The sequence below is a fragment of the Podarcis liolepis genome (assembly GCF_965112155.1).
Source record: "Podarcis liolepis genome assembly, chromosome: 3".
Lineage (NCBI taxonomy): Eukaryota > Metazoa > Chordata > Lepidosauria > Squamata > Lacertidae > Podarcis > Podarcis liolepis.
Window position 1 is genome coordinate 31,857,519 of NC_139557.1, and position 15,712 is coordinate 31,873,230.

The following is a 15,712-nucleotide window of genomic DNA, read 5'->3' on the forward strand; positions in this document are numbered from 1 at the left end:
GTTTGTACAGTCGTTCAGTTGTAATACTGCCTTGCAGTCAGGTCAGCTATAGAGGGAGCTCCATTAATGAAGGCTGAATCCTCAGTCTTATTGCCATTGTCCTATTGTTACAAGGTGCCTGCTTGTAATTATTTATTACACGTGACGGTATAAGCCTTATTTTATAAGGGAACTTGGGCTAAGAGATGCTGACAGATTGAAGCTGAGTATTATGACTAAACAGAGATTTAGATTTAGATATGTCCAGCCCAAAACTGATAGTAAACTACTTTGGCTCACATTGGAAGTGCATTTAGATTGGACATTTTATCATTATTGTTTAAATCCAAACACTCCAACTTAAGGCTGTATTCACATTTGAGTCTAGCATTCTTGCATCAGATGGGCACAATTCACTGTTGTTGGTTTCCTATAAGCTCTTATTTTTGTTTTATTATGTGATTCTGTATTTAGACATACAGGCTTAAAAATAATGTATCTGCAGTCCACTTGATACTTTAAAATACTTTTCCTTATTTTATTTTTTACAATAAGGACCATTTCTACCCTATTAGTGTTTGTGATACTACATGTTCTTTGCTTTTGTGCAATTATGCACTAAGTGGCATTCAAACAGCAGTACCTTGTTCTAAAATGAAGGCAGATGCACTTTAAGAAAAAATACCATCTAAAATTATAAAAGCAAACAAGAATAGAACCTGACTGAGCCACTTTTTAGTGATTAAAAACTCTCTGAAGGGAAAATGTATTCTCCTGATGGAAAGAAGAGCTGACAGAGAAACATTTCCCTAGTCATGGTTTCTATAATGTAGGTGTAGCAGAAGGAAATGTCCTACTTTGTATCTAGGGATGGGGTGACATTTGATTCATTTTGCAATTAAAGGTGAGTCTACCTAATTTGCACTTTCTGAAGCAACACGTGTGAAACATAGCCATCCTTTGAAATTTGCAAATCTCTGAATTTTGCAATGCAGTTCTCTGGCTAAGTAAGGTACATGCCAGGATAAAATGTACATAAATTGGCATATACTAGTGAAAATAGCATACAAAGATGCGTTATATTGGAGGGAAATGCTTTGCAAAAATGTGTATATTAGTCAAACATCCAGATATTAGGAGAAATTCACAGCAAAATACTGATGAATTTTCATGAGGACCTTAAAAGAAGTTGCAGATTGATGTAGAAATGTGGAGAACTGAATCTAAGATTGGAAAAGGAGAAACTGAGAAAAACAAAATGGACAGGTCCACCCATCTGAATCTGCACTGCACCCTAATCTAATATACATAAATAAAAAGGGGTGCATAGAGCAAGGTTGCATTCACATATCTTAAGACCTTTCTATGTTATGTAGGGGCTTAGGGCCGGCTCACTTGTGAGACAAGGTGAGGCTACTGCCTCAGGTGGCAGGATGCACGGGGCAGCAGATCCTGATGTAGATCTTTATTTCTCTCTTGTTCCTGGTGTAGGTCTTCACTCACACCTACCTCCCTGGTTGGAGAGGAGACGCCATTTTGTGGTTCACTTCAGGTGCCAAAATGTTATGGGCCGGCCCTGCAGGGGCTATACTGCAATTCTGTGCACACTTATCTGCAGGTGTGTCCTTTTAAGTCAGTGGAACTTAGTAGCAGATGACTACACCATAAAAGATATTAACCGGCACCTTGAATTAGGCTCACAGGCTAATAGCTAGAAAGTACAGAAGGCTCAGATGTGGAATGATATGGCCCATGTCACCCATTTTAAACTGATTTCTCAAGCCACTTGACTTATTGAGAGAACTTGGAAATTCTGATGGTTTTCATTATTCCTAAACTAAGAAACCACTTGCTGCCATGCTATTATCCAGTCAATGGCTTCAAGAGGCAAGTAAAATTAATGTCCAGTATTGTTACATTTCAAAAGTTGTGCTTCTCAAACAGACAAAATACCTTTGAATCTGGGAGCCCAATTCACCAGGATGTTTCTCTGTGGAATCCCCATAATGTGAATGAAACCTACACAAGGTGTTATTCTTCAGTTCATTTCAGTAGGGCTTACATAAGAGAAACTCTGAGTGGATCTTTCCCTTCATTTTTGATCAGCTGATCAGTTTTCTCCTTAGCATATGATTGGCTATTCCAGCTTTTCATTAAGGAACATTATTCTGAAAACATTTTTTTGAATGGTAGTGTAGAATTAACCGTATGCCCTTTCCCACTAGTGTGTTCCCAGTTTCTTCCTTGAGTTTACAGGCCCCTTCAGACATCCTTTATATTGGGCATTCATGATTATTTGTGCTCATGGTTTTATGATCTCCTTTTCAAAAGGCTTTGTGCCTCCAGATTTTTGGAGTGGACTTATAGTGTTTTTTAAAATGTTCCAATTTTGGTCACTCTGTTTCATTTTTGTTGGATTGGTGCTGGCTAAATCTTTAGTTGGGGTTGAAGGTTACTTTAATTTGGGCATAACTGTAAACTATTATTATTGTTGTTATTGTTACTGGTTTTTATTGATTTATTCAGGGAAGCTTTTAATGTATGATATTTTAGTGTTTTTTGGTTTCTGTGGAAGCCGCCCAGAGTGGCTGGGGAAACCCAGCCAGATGGGCGGGGTACAAATAATAAATTATTATTATTATTATTATTATTATTATTATTATTATTATTATTATTGGTTTATTTGTTGCTTGTATAAGATATCTTGTTTTTTAATGTTCAATGTTTTGTTGTGTTTTATATGTTGTAAGCCACCCAGAGTGGATGGGAAAACTCAGCCAGATGGGCGGGATATAAATGTAAAAAATATTATTATTATTTAGTACATGCCCTGTAACTTCCTACTGAAATCCTATAACCTTTTATACCACAGATGTTCTGGGTTTGTTTTTTGGTCCTGCTTTTACTGCACTATGGTATAGGAGTGCCCCTCTAGATGGCAATAATGAGGTAACTTTGTGGAAGCATTGCCAAACAACTAATAAAGCGAAATGACTTGTAATTTCACCAGTGCTCCTCCACCACTGGAGTGAGCCTGCTATGGTCTGGTAGTTGATATTCAGTATCCACTATCAGCGTCGTATAAAAGAAAACAAAACACTCAAACACAACACAATAAACAGTCAAAGTACAATCGGAGCAAAATGAAAGCATATTAACAGTGTGTTGCTAAGACGTAAAGCAGGGGTCAGCAACCTTTTTTAGCCGTGGGCCGGTCCACCATCCCTCAGACCATGTGGTGAGCAGGACTATATATATATATATTTTTTTTTGGGGGGGGGGGGAAATGAACGAAGTCCTGTGCCCCACAAATAACCCAGAGATGCATTTTAAATAAAAGGACACATTCTACTCATGTAAAAACATGCTGATTCCCAGACCGTCTGTGGGCCGGATTGAGAAGGCGATTGGGCCGCATTTGGCCCACGGGCCTTAGGTTGCCTACCCCTGACGTAAAGCCTACTGGTTTCAGGGGGGCTTCCTTCCAGGTCATTGTGTTTAGAATTTCATCCCCTGGTCCTTATCTTACACAAGGTTCCTTTAAAAAAAAAGTGTGGTGGTGTTACAACCCAACAAATCAGGAGACTTGTGACACTTTAAAGACTAGCATATTTATTGTAGCAAGCCTTTTTTTTTTTTAGCGAAAGGGCCTGTTGCATTGGTTGAACTGGACTATGAGGTCGCAAAAGCTTATGCCACAGTAATTTTCTTTGTTCTGAAGGTGCCACAAGATTCTGCAACAGTGGAACCCCTCTGATGACTTGTTTCTTCATATGTGCATTTGTCTTCAAGATGCCACAAGCCTTTATTTGTTGGGTTTGCTGCAGCGGATTAAAGTGATTGCTCTTCAAGAATTTAGTGTACCCAAAGTATAGAAATACTTCCCAACAAGCAGTGTTGGTGAGATGAGCAAAAACAGTGATTGGGGCTACAATGAAGGGGTTAAAAGAGCTGTCTTCATAGCCTGGGAAGGAAACAGGCAGGAACCCAGGGCTCAGTAATATGTGCTTAATCCTTGGGGCTTAAGTGTGCATAACTTTGCAATGGATTGAAGCCATTGTCTTCAAGAAACTCTAAATCTTTGTCAGCCCAAAGATGTGAAGTGATTTAGTCCGAAGGCTTCTAAACCACAGAGAAGCTCTAAAATATGACCCCTTTCCTTTTGACCTGGAAGAGCATTCTTTCAAACGCAGGACTGTGGTTGGCCAGTATTATTTGTACAGGCTGGCATTCAGTAAATAGTCAGCTTAAAGTAATGCCAGATCATTGGAGAAATACACAGGAATGAAGTAACCATCTGCACAGAGTGGCTGTCTATTCTCAATGCCAGAAAATGGCTGAATGGCGGCAATACCTTATGACCATTGGTGATTGCGTATTCTAACTTTATTTATGTGTACGCAAACTCAAAATTGCCCACTTGCTAAGACAGAAGGTGATTTAAGTTAAACTCATGGGAAGCAATGCAGCCAGTTTAAAACTGACTAGGGGGAAATCTAGTCTGCATGGTTCCAAGATCTGGGAATCTGGAGAAAAGTTCACAGATTGTAGCACTGCTTTGAACGAGAATGAAGTCCTGAATTTGCAGACGTAGTGTAATGGCTTGTCCACACAGCCCTACAAAGAGCTTCCCCAACTGCAGTTTTGTTTTGTTTGCACAATCCCCTATAAGCTCTGGAGTGTTATAACCACTGCCTGCAGGGCAGGAGATCAGGATGGGATTGCTACTTCACACTGTCATTTTCACAGGCATATAAATAAACAACGGGAGAGGGAGTTTAGATGGTGAGAGACCAGAAGCTTCTTGGAACTGGATATAGGGAGGCAGTTCCTTGTGGGGAAAATACTTAACGTTTTAAAAACAGTTTTGATAAACATAACTTAGCTGGCATTAAAGACCTCAGGGATTAAGTCACATACAGTATATCCAAAAGTAGAAGACATGTGTTAAGAGCGTGGAGGTGCAAGAGCAGATATTTGAGAGGGTTTGTGTGAATATTAAAGCCTATTGGGAGATGGCAGGATATAGCTGGACAGTACCATTTAGTTGGATATAGTTTGACAGTAGGGATGTGGGTGGTGCTGTGGTCTAAACCAGTGAGTCTCTTGGGCTTGACGATCAGTAGGTTGGTAGTTCAAATCCGCGCAATGGTGGTGAGCTCATGTTGCTCTGTCACAGCTCCTGTCAACCTAACAGTTCAAAAGCATACCAGCGCAAGTAGATAAATAGGTACCACTGCGGTGGGAAGGTAAATGGCGTTTCCATGTGCTCTGGCACTCGTCATGGTGTCCCATTGCACCAGATTTAGTCATGCTGACCACATGACCTGGAAAGCTGTCTGTGAACAAACACTGGCTCCCTTGGTGTGAAAAGCGAGATGAGCACCGCACCCCATAGTCACCTTTGACTGGATCTTTACCTTACGTTTACCTTAGTTGGACAGTATAGTTATTTTATTTGGCAACGTCTAGACCAGAGTGTTTGAAGAGAGAGAGGGGAATAATTATCCACCTGCTAAAAGTGGCCAGAATGGTGGTTAACCAAAAATGGAAATAGAAGGTTCCTCCATCATTGAGGGATTTGATGATAAAGATTTGAGATGCAGCTGTAGCATACATGCTAAAACTCACAAATATTATTAGAATCAGAGAAGGAGAACAAAAGCTTTATTGAAAAGTGTTCAGTCATCATTTTGTATTGGAACAACAAGGTACAGGATGAAATCAACAATATAAATTATTAGGAGTTCGGTATTATTGAAATGTAAACTGAAATAAGAACCCAATATCAAAATAGCATATACTTTTTTTGTTTTGTCTGTTTAACAAAGTTTCTGTGTTTCTGTTGATTTTGGGCTGTATTCAACGAACTCATTGTACTAGTGGGAGGCAGCACAAAAATTTCCACTAGCGCCCTCCTCAGATCTGTGCCAGTGGGTCAGGATAACCCCCAGAACAGCACACAGGCAGAGAGAGGAGATCGTTCTGTTGGGCAAACACAAATGCTTGTGCTGATGGAACAATCTCTTAAGCACATTGTTGGATGCAAACCTTTGTATTTTAGGTGTCTCGGTGGTGGTAATGATGATGATGATGATGATGATATCTAAAGGACACAACTTGGGTGTTCCCCAGGGCTGCCAGAAAGGCATCCGGTGGAGCACCAAGTTGTGGGGAGGTGGTTAGAGAGGGTCTGATCCATGCGCTGCAGATTGCAGATTCTGCAGCAGAGGTCCAGTTTTTAATATTTTATAAAAATCGGATACTTGGGTGAGAAAAAAGCCCAGGGTGAGAGGTATTGCTGAGCCCAGCAGACTTCAGGTGGCCCAGTGAGAAATTATAGGAATGACTCAATGGTAGGTTATCTGCTTTCCATGCATAGTAATCCAAGAAGAGTTTGGATTTGATATCCTGCTTTATCACTACCCGAAGGAGTCTCAAAGCAGCTAACATTCTCCTTTCCCTTCCTCCCCCACAACAAACACTCTGTGAGGTGAGTGGGGCTGAGAGACTTCAGAGAAGTGTGACTGGCCCAAGGTCACCCAGCAGCTGCATGTGGAAGAGTGAAGACCCGAACCCGGTTCACCAAATTACGAGTCTACTGCTCTTAACCACTACACCACACTGGTCAACCCACTCTCTCTAGTTAAACAATTTCAAGTAGTAGAGCTTAGAGAGACTTCTACTTGAACCACTGGAGAGCTGTTATAAACTCATGACCTTGACTTTCTTTCCGGGGTCTTTAATCTCTATGGAAAATGTTTCAGAATTGCTATATTACCCACAACTCCTTAATCTAGTTCTAGGAATGGAAATGGACCAGCCTGTTGTAATTTATCAAAACCATTCTGCTTCTTAGTTACTTCATGTCCTTTACTAAAATAAGCAGAACATCTCCCAGTATTTTAGAACTCCAGACTTGGTTTTGTTTGTTATTATGTCATTTATTTTTGTGTACTGTTTATATTGTAAGCCACCCATAGACCTTCAGATGAAGGGCGGTATAGAAGTTTAATTAATAATAATTAAAAAAAATCTCAGATGTTACCACATGGGGGTGCATTTGATTAAATTATCACTTCAATTGTGATGACTTTACCATGCTGAAATCTAAAGTATGTGGGGATTTTTTTATTTATAAAAAATGCTACAGTAGATAATAAAAAAATCTCCACACAGTTTACATAACCCCCCCCCCAAATATAACAAATTAACAACCAAACAATTGTGTGTCACAAATAAAACTCACCAGTATACAAAACCAAAAGAAATGTAAAATTAAGAATCCAAGAAAACTTGGGCAAATATATGCATTTCTAAGAGGCTTTTAGAGGTCATTACTGTCTCTGCCTTACACATTACCCTAGGAAGGGAGGGCATTCCAGGAGGTGGGTGTTATCACTGAAAAAGGCCTCTTCCCTGTTGTAACTAAGCTACAAGTCACTGGTTGATAAACCACCAGCAGGGCTACCTTGGAATTTATTGAAACTCATCTTAGTCTGCACGGGAGAAGGCAGTCTGCTACGAGTTGCTGGTATTTAACACTTTAAAAAAAAAGAAGAACTTTGCAGATGCAAACTTTATGAACTGCAGAGTTAAAGCATAAAGCCATAAAATGGAATAAATGAGGAATTGAGTAACTCTTGTCCTTATTGTCCCCTAAAACCATATTAGACCAATGAACAGGATCTCATGTTTTTGTTTTTTGAAAAAAATATGTATACCAACTACAAGATCAGGATTCAGATCAGGACTATTTTATTGGCTAACCATTTCCATATGTGCTATTTTCCTTACTGAGCATCTCTCCCTAGACCGCAGCTGCTGTTTTCCTGAATCTCAGTCTCTCTAGATTCTGGTAACTTGGGTGGAAGGGATGGCAGACTGTTTTTTTTGTTTTTGTTTATAGCAGGGCCAGGGAATCTGCAGCCTTCCGGATGTTGCTGGACTCGCAACTCCCATCACCCCCAGCCAGCATTTCCAGGAAGGATGAGAGCTGTAGTCTAGCAACATCCCTGGTTTCGACAAGAAGCTCAAAGCAGCTTGCATGAGCTGATACCTTTTTAACTATGCAACAACCATGTGAAATAGCTCAGGCTGCATTTTAGCGCCTAGTCCAAGGTCAGCAGAGGAGCCAAGGGGAGATTTGAACTCAGGTCTCTCTGCTCCAAGTTCAAACACATGCTCCAGCATACCACACTGCCTCTCAGAGTCAAGTTTAATTGGATCTTCCTCTCCTTTTGTCTCCCCAAAACATCCTTCAGGGAGAATCTTGAAGAGCCATAGTCCAGTTCCTTGTCACCTAAGTCTCTTCTCAAGACTAGCTGTGGCCCCCACCCCCAACCCCAGATTTATAAATAGGAGTGGTCAGTTGTCACAGATGGGAAACCGCAACAATGTTTTCGGGACAAATGACTGGAACTCCTTTCAGCCCCCACCTCATGGGTCAGCATGCCTTCCTCCCCAAGGCTATCGCTCTGGTAATTTATCCTCTGAGGATTACACAACAGCTGCAGATATTATTCTCATCTTTGAGACCCCCCCTCCCCCTGCGGGTGAATTAAAGCAGATGTATGGAGCAATCGAGAAATGTATCCCAGGAAGTTAGAATGCATAATGTGTGTATGGCGATGGTGGTCTCTTGCAGAGAAGAAAGGCATAATGAATGCATGTGTCAGTGAGAAAGAAATCCTGCATAAATTAGAAACTCTTAAATCAAGCATCCCATAATGGTTTACTGTGTGTCCAAAACAGGTTCTCTCCCTTGTAGGAAGGAAGGTGCATTTTGAGTCTTGAGGAGTACATTAAAAGAGAATGGCATGATGGGAAAAGTAAAGAAATCATTTGCTGAATAGCTGAATTTGGAAAGAATTTTTTGACACGGCTGACAACTCTTCCAATGAGATCTTTGTGAGGGAGAGCAAAGGTCAGGGTACGGGACCCTTTGGGATATCAAAAGGTGCTGAGAAGAATAGCTGGGAGTTGCAGCAGCCCAGAGAGTACTCTTTTGTTTTCATTGGTCAGTCGCTGAGGATGATGCCTGTGGACATCAAAGCAACAGGGAAACGCTGCTATCTAACTCCATCCTTTGCCGCCCCCCCCGCCATGTAATTGGCCAGGGTGGGGGTGGGGGGAGAAGAAACAATGGTGGGGGAAGCTGTGAAAGTATTGTGTGCTGGAGAAAGAACAGATAAAGAACATTTGTATCAGCCAGCAAAACTAGCTCTGCATTTGTGAAAATAGAAGCTGGGGGAACAGCTTTTGTGGCATTCAGTGACCAGAGTTTTCAGAAAAAGCAAAGGTTCTCCATTTGTAAATTGTTTAGCAGAGGTCTGCACCACTCCAGTGAAGGTGGCATGCTGAGAAGGTACCGCACAGCTATATCCCACCCCGCCCCACACTTTACATTTCAACTATGTATTTATTTTAAACTAGTCAGGAATTACGGGACTGATCTGAAGGTAGTTTGGCTCTCGCTCAAGAGCTAACAGCTATTGCAAGCTGCATTTCCTCATACTCTACTCCCTTCCCTGAGGCCAAAAATGCCTCTTTCAGGTCACAGATACAGATGTTGCTGCTCTGACCCAGTGATATTAAAGTTGGGTTTGGCCTGAGAATCCTCTGATAGATCTTTCAAGTTGTTGCCTCAAGCACAGTTACTTTTGGCAATGTGATTATCATGAGTTGCACTGTTTGCTGGCAGCATGGCACTGCAAAAATGCAATGTTATGCTAGTGTTGTCAGTAGTGTAAAAATGATGGGGGGTGTGTGTGTTTCACCATCTTCTGTCCAAGAGATGGCTCATCTCTCTGCTTTGTGAGGTATTGCCCCAGGTGTTGCCAAACTTTGGGGGGCCCGTGGGCACATTCAGGAACTTGAAAGAGAGCCATGAGCACCACCCCAGCTTCCCTCCCCTGGGACACCCTGACCTCATCCACACTCTGCAAGGCAGATAGAAAGATTCACAGCATGTGCACACATGCCAGTACACACGCAAACACCTGCATGCTCTTCTTTTCTGTGGGAAGTGAGTAAAAGTCAGATCCAGCAAAATTAATTCATCCTATTGATTTTGCTATTGGGTCTCCCCAAACCACCATCTAATTCAAGCTTACATTGGTAGACTGCACAGTGGATCTGGTACTTGCCAGCACCATGAAAGCATTAACCCAAGGTACAGATCCTCATAGATCCTCATGGTTTTTTTGTTTTTTTTACATAGGATAACAACAAAAGCATCAACAAATTGCGGAACATATCTGTGGACAGATGATTTTGTGGTGGATTTGATGGAGTCCCTTGTAAAAATAAGGAGGATCTATAAGGAACTGTGCCTCAATTCCATGTTCAGGTATGAAAAGTTGCTAACTTTGGTATTCTGATGATGATTTCATCTTTGTTTGCCTTTCATTATATGTGATGGATTTGAAATATTGTACTTGGCACAAAAAACCGGCAGTGTAAAACTGCAGTTCATTCACCATGAATGAATAGTTAATCATTAAAGATAAACGTAAGGCACTTAATCTTTAACGCAGCCTCAAACTAGGCTCAAACTATAGCAGGTCGGCACTTACTCATGGAATGATTTTCTTTTGGCGCCTGCTCTGTAACCACCCCCTTCAGACTGTATTTTCTTGCTGTGTTTGGTACTAGAACTCTCTGGCCAGTTCTGCTGCTAATGGACAACACAAGGTGCTGAGCTGTGGTCTGTGAGGCAACAAGTTGTGCTGTACATGCTGTCTCTCCAGAATGCTGTTTCGTTCTTTCCTCTGTTTGTGTAATTTTTGTCCTCTCTCTTTCATTCTCTCTCTCTCCCCCCCAGTTTAAAGCTCATTTCTTATACCCATGAGGCTGTTCTTCCCTAACATGTCTCTCGGTTGCTAAAAAGGCTTCCCTAGGAAGCAGCAGTGAATTTGGAGGACTTATAGTGGATTTTTTGCTTAATTAATGAAGAGAGGTTCTGGCCTTGGGGCCTCTGGTTATTTTCAGAACCCAAGAACGTAACCAAGGTTACATTTAACATCATGCATTTTAATCACTATGGCACCACTTTCAAAAGTCACAGCTTCCCCCAGAACATACTGGAAACCCCTATTCCCCTCCTAGAACTACAATTCTCAGTGATTAAGCAATCCCTTATCACAGGGAACTTTGGGAATGGGAGCTGTATGAGGGGAATGGAGGGGGGTGGTCTCCTAACAACTCTCAGCACCCATAGTGGCAGCCCTGTATTGGGAAATTTTTAAGGTCTGGTGTTTTACAATTTTTTATATATGCTGTAAGCCACCCAGAGTAGCTGCGGAAACCCAGCCAGATGAGTAGGGCATAAATAATAAAAGTATTAGTATTATTATTACAGTGGTACCTCAGGTTACATACGCTTCAGGTTACATACGCTTCAGGTTACGGACTCCGCTAACCCAGAAATAGTGCTTCAGGTTAAGAACTTTGCTTCAGGATGAGAACAGAAATTGTGCTCCGGCGGTGTGGCGGCAGCAGGAGGCCCCATTAGCTAAAGTGGTGCTTCAGGTTAAGAACAGTTTCAGATTAAGAACAGACCTTCGGAACGAATTAAGTACTTAACCCGAGGTACCACTGTATTATCACTATCACTATTACTATTACTATTACTATTACTATTACTATTACTATTACTATTACTATTACTACTACAGCTCCCATAATTCTTTGGGGAGAAAGTCACGACTGTTTAAAGTAGTATCAGTGCTTTAAATGCATGGTGTGGATGTTTTCTCCTGCTCTCGAGGATAAGACTTGAACCATAGGCTTCAAGTTACGAGAAAGGAGATTCTGACTAAATATCAGGAAAAACTTTCTGACAGTAAGAGCTGTTTGACAGTGGAACAGTCTGCCTCAGGAGGTTGTGGACTCTCCTTCCTTGCAGGTTTTTAAGCAGAGGTTGGATGGCCATCTGTCATGGATGCTTTAGCTGAGATCCCTGCGTTGCAGGGGGTTGGACTAGATGACCCTTGGGGTCCCTTCTAACTCTACAGTTCTATGACTATATGTGGCCAAAGACAATAAGCGCTTTTGGTAGGCAGAACATAAAGAAAAAGCAACCTCCAGCATGTTGCTTAGGGTTCAGGGAAGACAATGGCTGCTTACCGTCCTTTCTGGTGAGTGGCAGTCTGGCCCCATGAGGTGCCTCCTTTCGCTCCCGGATGCGCCGTGCCATCTTTGCTTCTTCCCCACCCCCCTCAGCCACTGTGGAGGCTCACAGGTTCCCGCCAAACCCATCCATTCAAATTGGCCAATCTGTGGCAGCCGGGGGGAGGGGGAGGCATGGCGAGCAGACTTGAGGGAGGCAGGCCCTCCCTCCATCTTTTTAGCCTGGCCGTCTCCTGAGCCCAGCATCCAGTCGGCTTGGAGCGTACAATTCAAGTAGTTAGTCCCAGTCCCTTGCCAGACTGCACGTAATTCATTCAACACGCTGTGCTGTTCACACATTTTCACCCATGGCTGCCACACTATACAAAAGCTGGCTAACCTCTTAGTGGTACACGTGGCATGTTAAACCATCACAGTCATCTCAAACCTTTAAAGCAGGGGTGTCACCCAGCTGAAGTACTTCTGGTTCACTGGTGACTGGCGAGAGAACTATGCACTCCAACTCCCATCAGCCTCATCCAGCAAGGATGGTTGTCAGGGACAACGGGAATTACAGTCCAGCAACATCTGCAAGGCCCCGGGTTTCCCGCCACTGTCTCAATTCATTAACCATATGGATCTAATTAAATTAGCCAATTGTGTTTGTGAGTGAAAACAATAGCTCAGAAGAAAACAGCATGCTTTCTTCTGCTTTCACAACATGAGCAAGCCATCCTTTCTTTTTACAAAGATAAATGCTAAGGCTACAATCCTATATACAGTTACCGAGGAGTAAGATCCACTGAATGCAGTGGGACTTACTTCTGAGTAAGTACCCATACAATTGTGCTGTAAAATTTCCATCTCTGTTTTGTTTAGAAGAGATGCTGCACATAAATTAAAATGGACATGTTGGCGCTTCGATTAATTAAAATTAGCATGTTGCTGCCTGCTGCTGCAGCTTCAAAACCTTAATATTCACGTTGAATGTAATTGCTAGGAGTGCCTGTTAGAGTGGGAGGTGGTTTTGTCCAGTGGAGAGATATAGGAGCCTTGGATGCAGGAGAATTGGTATCAAATCTCAGTCTTGGGCTCCTTTCTGGCTTTGGGCAAATTGCAGATTCTTTTTCAGCCTTAGTTAAGAAACTGCATATCCTATTACAGGGGTTCACAAACAGTTGTCCATTGACCACCAGTAGTGTGTAAGCTTCATTTATGTGATCCACAACATGTCTGTGGATTTGACGCTGAAGGTGAGAGATGGCACACTGGTCACATTAAATATCGTACCTATTGTTAATTCTATTCTTGTTGCTTCTTTTCTTTCTTATGTTGTGTTCTGCCATTTGGATTCTGTGGAATTATAATTGCTGCAACAGGCAGGAAAGTCATTAAGGGGGTCCATCAAGACCCTCTGTCAATTAGCTTCCGGACCCAATTCAAAGTGCTGGTTTTGACATATAAAGCCTTAAACAGCTCAGGACTACAATACCTGCCTTCGCCGGTGTAAACCATCCCATACTCTGCGTTCATCATAGAAGCATAGAGTTGCAAGGGACCCTGAGGATCATCAACCCCCTGCAATGCAGGAATATGCAGCTGTCCTATGTGGGGATTGAACCTGCAACCTTGGTGTTCTCAGCACCATGATCTAACCAACTGAGCTATCCAGTGCTGTAATCATCTGAGGCCCTTCTTCATGTGTCCCCTCCTTGTGAAGTCCAGAGGGTGCCAACACGTCCATGAGCCTTCTCTGTGGTGGCCCCCCGTTTGTTCAATGCCTTTTAAATGTGTCTATGGGAAGGGGGCAGGTCTTGTTTTGCTGTTTTGTTTTACTTATTTACTTTTTTAGAAAAACATTAATTTATTGCTTTAAAATCGAAACTTACACAACAAAAGCTTGAAAAAAGAAAAAAAGAAAAGAAACACAATACATCTCTTACAAACAAAAAAAACCCAATAGAACAATGCATCACAAATTTACAAAAATGTTCCATCAACTTCCGACTTCCTTGATATGGGTTCTTTGTTTTCTTAATTACTTGCCTCTCTTTTTCAATAAACTTTATCCTTATTAAATCTTGTTTGACTTCATTATACCTTAATCAGTTCCGAGAGTTATTCGAAGCATTCTAAAGTTTTTATATGGGGACACTGTTCTTTTAAATATTTTCTATAGCTTTCCCATTCCCTTTTGAACTTTTGGGTTGAACGATCTGTGATCTTTTCCATCATATATGCTAGTTCCATGTATTCAAGCATTTTCCCTTGCCATTCCTCTTTCGGTGGAGTTTTATCTCTTTTCCATCCCCTGGCAATCAGCACCCTCGCTGCTGTTGTTGCATACAAAAAGATCCTTCTTTTCTCCCTTGGGATGTTTGATGCCATTATACCTAATAAGAAGGCTTCAGGTTTTTTTTTATTAAACTTTATTTTGAACAGTTTTTTTAAAAATTCATTGTGTATAAGTTCCCAAAAGGTCTTAATTCTTTTGCACCCCACCCACCTGTATTTTAGTCTGTGAACTGCCCAGAGATCTGACAATGAAGGTTGGCATATAAATCTAATAAATAAAATAAATTATTTTCACGTGGTCCTTGTGGAGGTGGGGGGAGTTTGGGAACTTTGGTTCCAAGTACAGGGGCAGAATAACATGCAGTACGGTCTGCCATGACCATGCATAAAATAAGGGCTGTGGTCTTACTTTTCGATTTTTTGGCACATGATGGTGAGAGCATCCAGTCCTTCCTAAACTACCCTCTTAACCTCTCCCCTCAAGTTATTCTCTGCAGCCAATCTTACTTCTGAGGAGAAAAGGGACTCACTGAGAGCAGACTGCAAGTAGGGTAGCCACAGGCAGGGGAAGATTTAGTGAACCCCATCTGTGTGCCCTTTTGGCTCTAAAATTAGGTTATACCCAGTGCTATTTTTCTATAAAAAGAGATGTTTGGCTCTCACCATGAACACCTCCCTTGTTCTCTTATAATGGCAATGGTGCCCACCTAAGAGGTGCCAGAACATTCTGGTGAGTTCCGGCTGGAAAAAACCCACCTTGCTTTATATGTGATTTGGGCAGATCAGCTGCTGTCATGTCTAAATTTGCCCTTAGCTCAGTCTCACACTTGGTGGGTGGCCTTAGGCTAGCCAGTAACCTGCAGCTTCCCGCTCAGCCTAACTATCACACAATTTACCCTTGCGGCAAGAGTCAAGCTAATTTTACAGGGTCATTATAAAGATTGCTATCTAGGTGAAACACAGCATTGATATAGAGCTTTTTTGTCCCACCCCAGGTTATTATTTAGGGATGAGGCATTTTGTGGGTTAAGTTTTTTTGTTTTTTTTTTGCCTTGGATGGTTTTTGTGTGTGCATTCATCAGAAGTTTTAATAAATAGGTTGGCAACCTCAGGCATACCTCAAAACCCACAGCCAGTTTTCTAAGCCATTACAGGTCAAGAAGTCCTTTCCACAAACAGAACGGCATGTCCTTTACCATTTTTACAAAAATATATTTATCCTGTGGGGTTGTTGGTTGGTGTTTTCTCCCCTCCCCACCCCAGTTTAAATCTTATTTCTTTCTGTTCTTTTTTGCGGGGGAGGGGGATGATTCAGGGTGGAGAATGA

At 41.8% G+C, this 15,712-nt stretch overlaps 1 protein-coding gene across 3 annotated transcripts in view; it reads left to right on the forward strand.

Moving 5' to 3' along the window:
- GREB1 (growth regulating estrogen receptor binding 1) overlaps positions 1–15,712 on the forward strand; it is a 103,391-nt gene that overhangs the window by 11,496 nt on the left and 76,183 nt on the right. For 2 of the 3 annotated variants that reach the window (XM_083495389.1, XM_083495386.1), the window contains one exon: positions 8,750–10,330. The gene's annotated coding sequence lies outside the window, so the exon portion shown is untranslated. Of the gene's footprint in view, positions 1–7,147; positions 10,331–15,712 lie in introns of those variants that run through there. The other variant, XM_083495385.1, reaches the window with a different exon arrangement.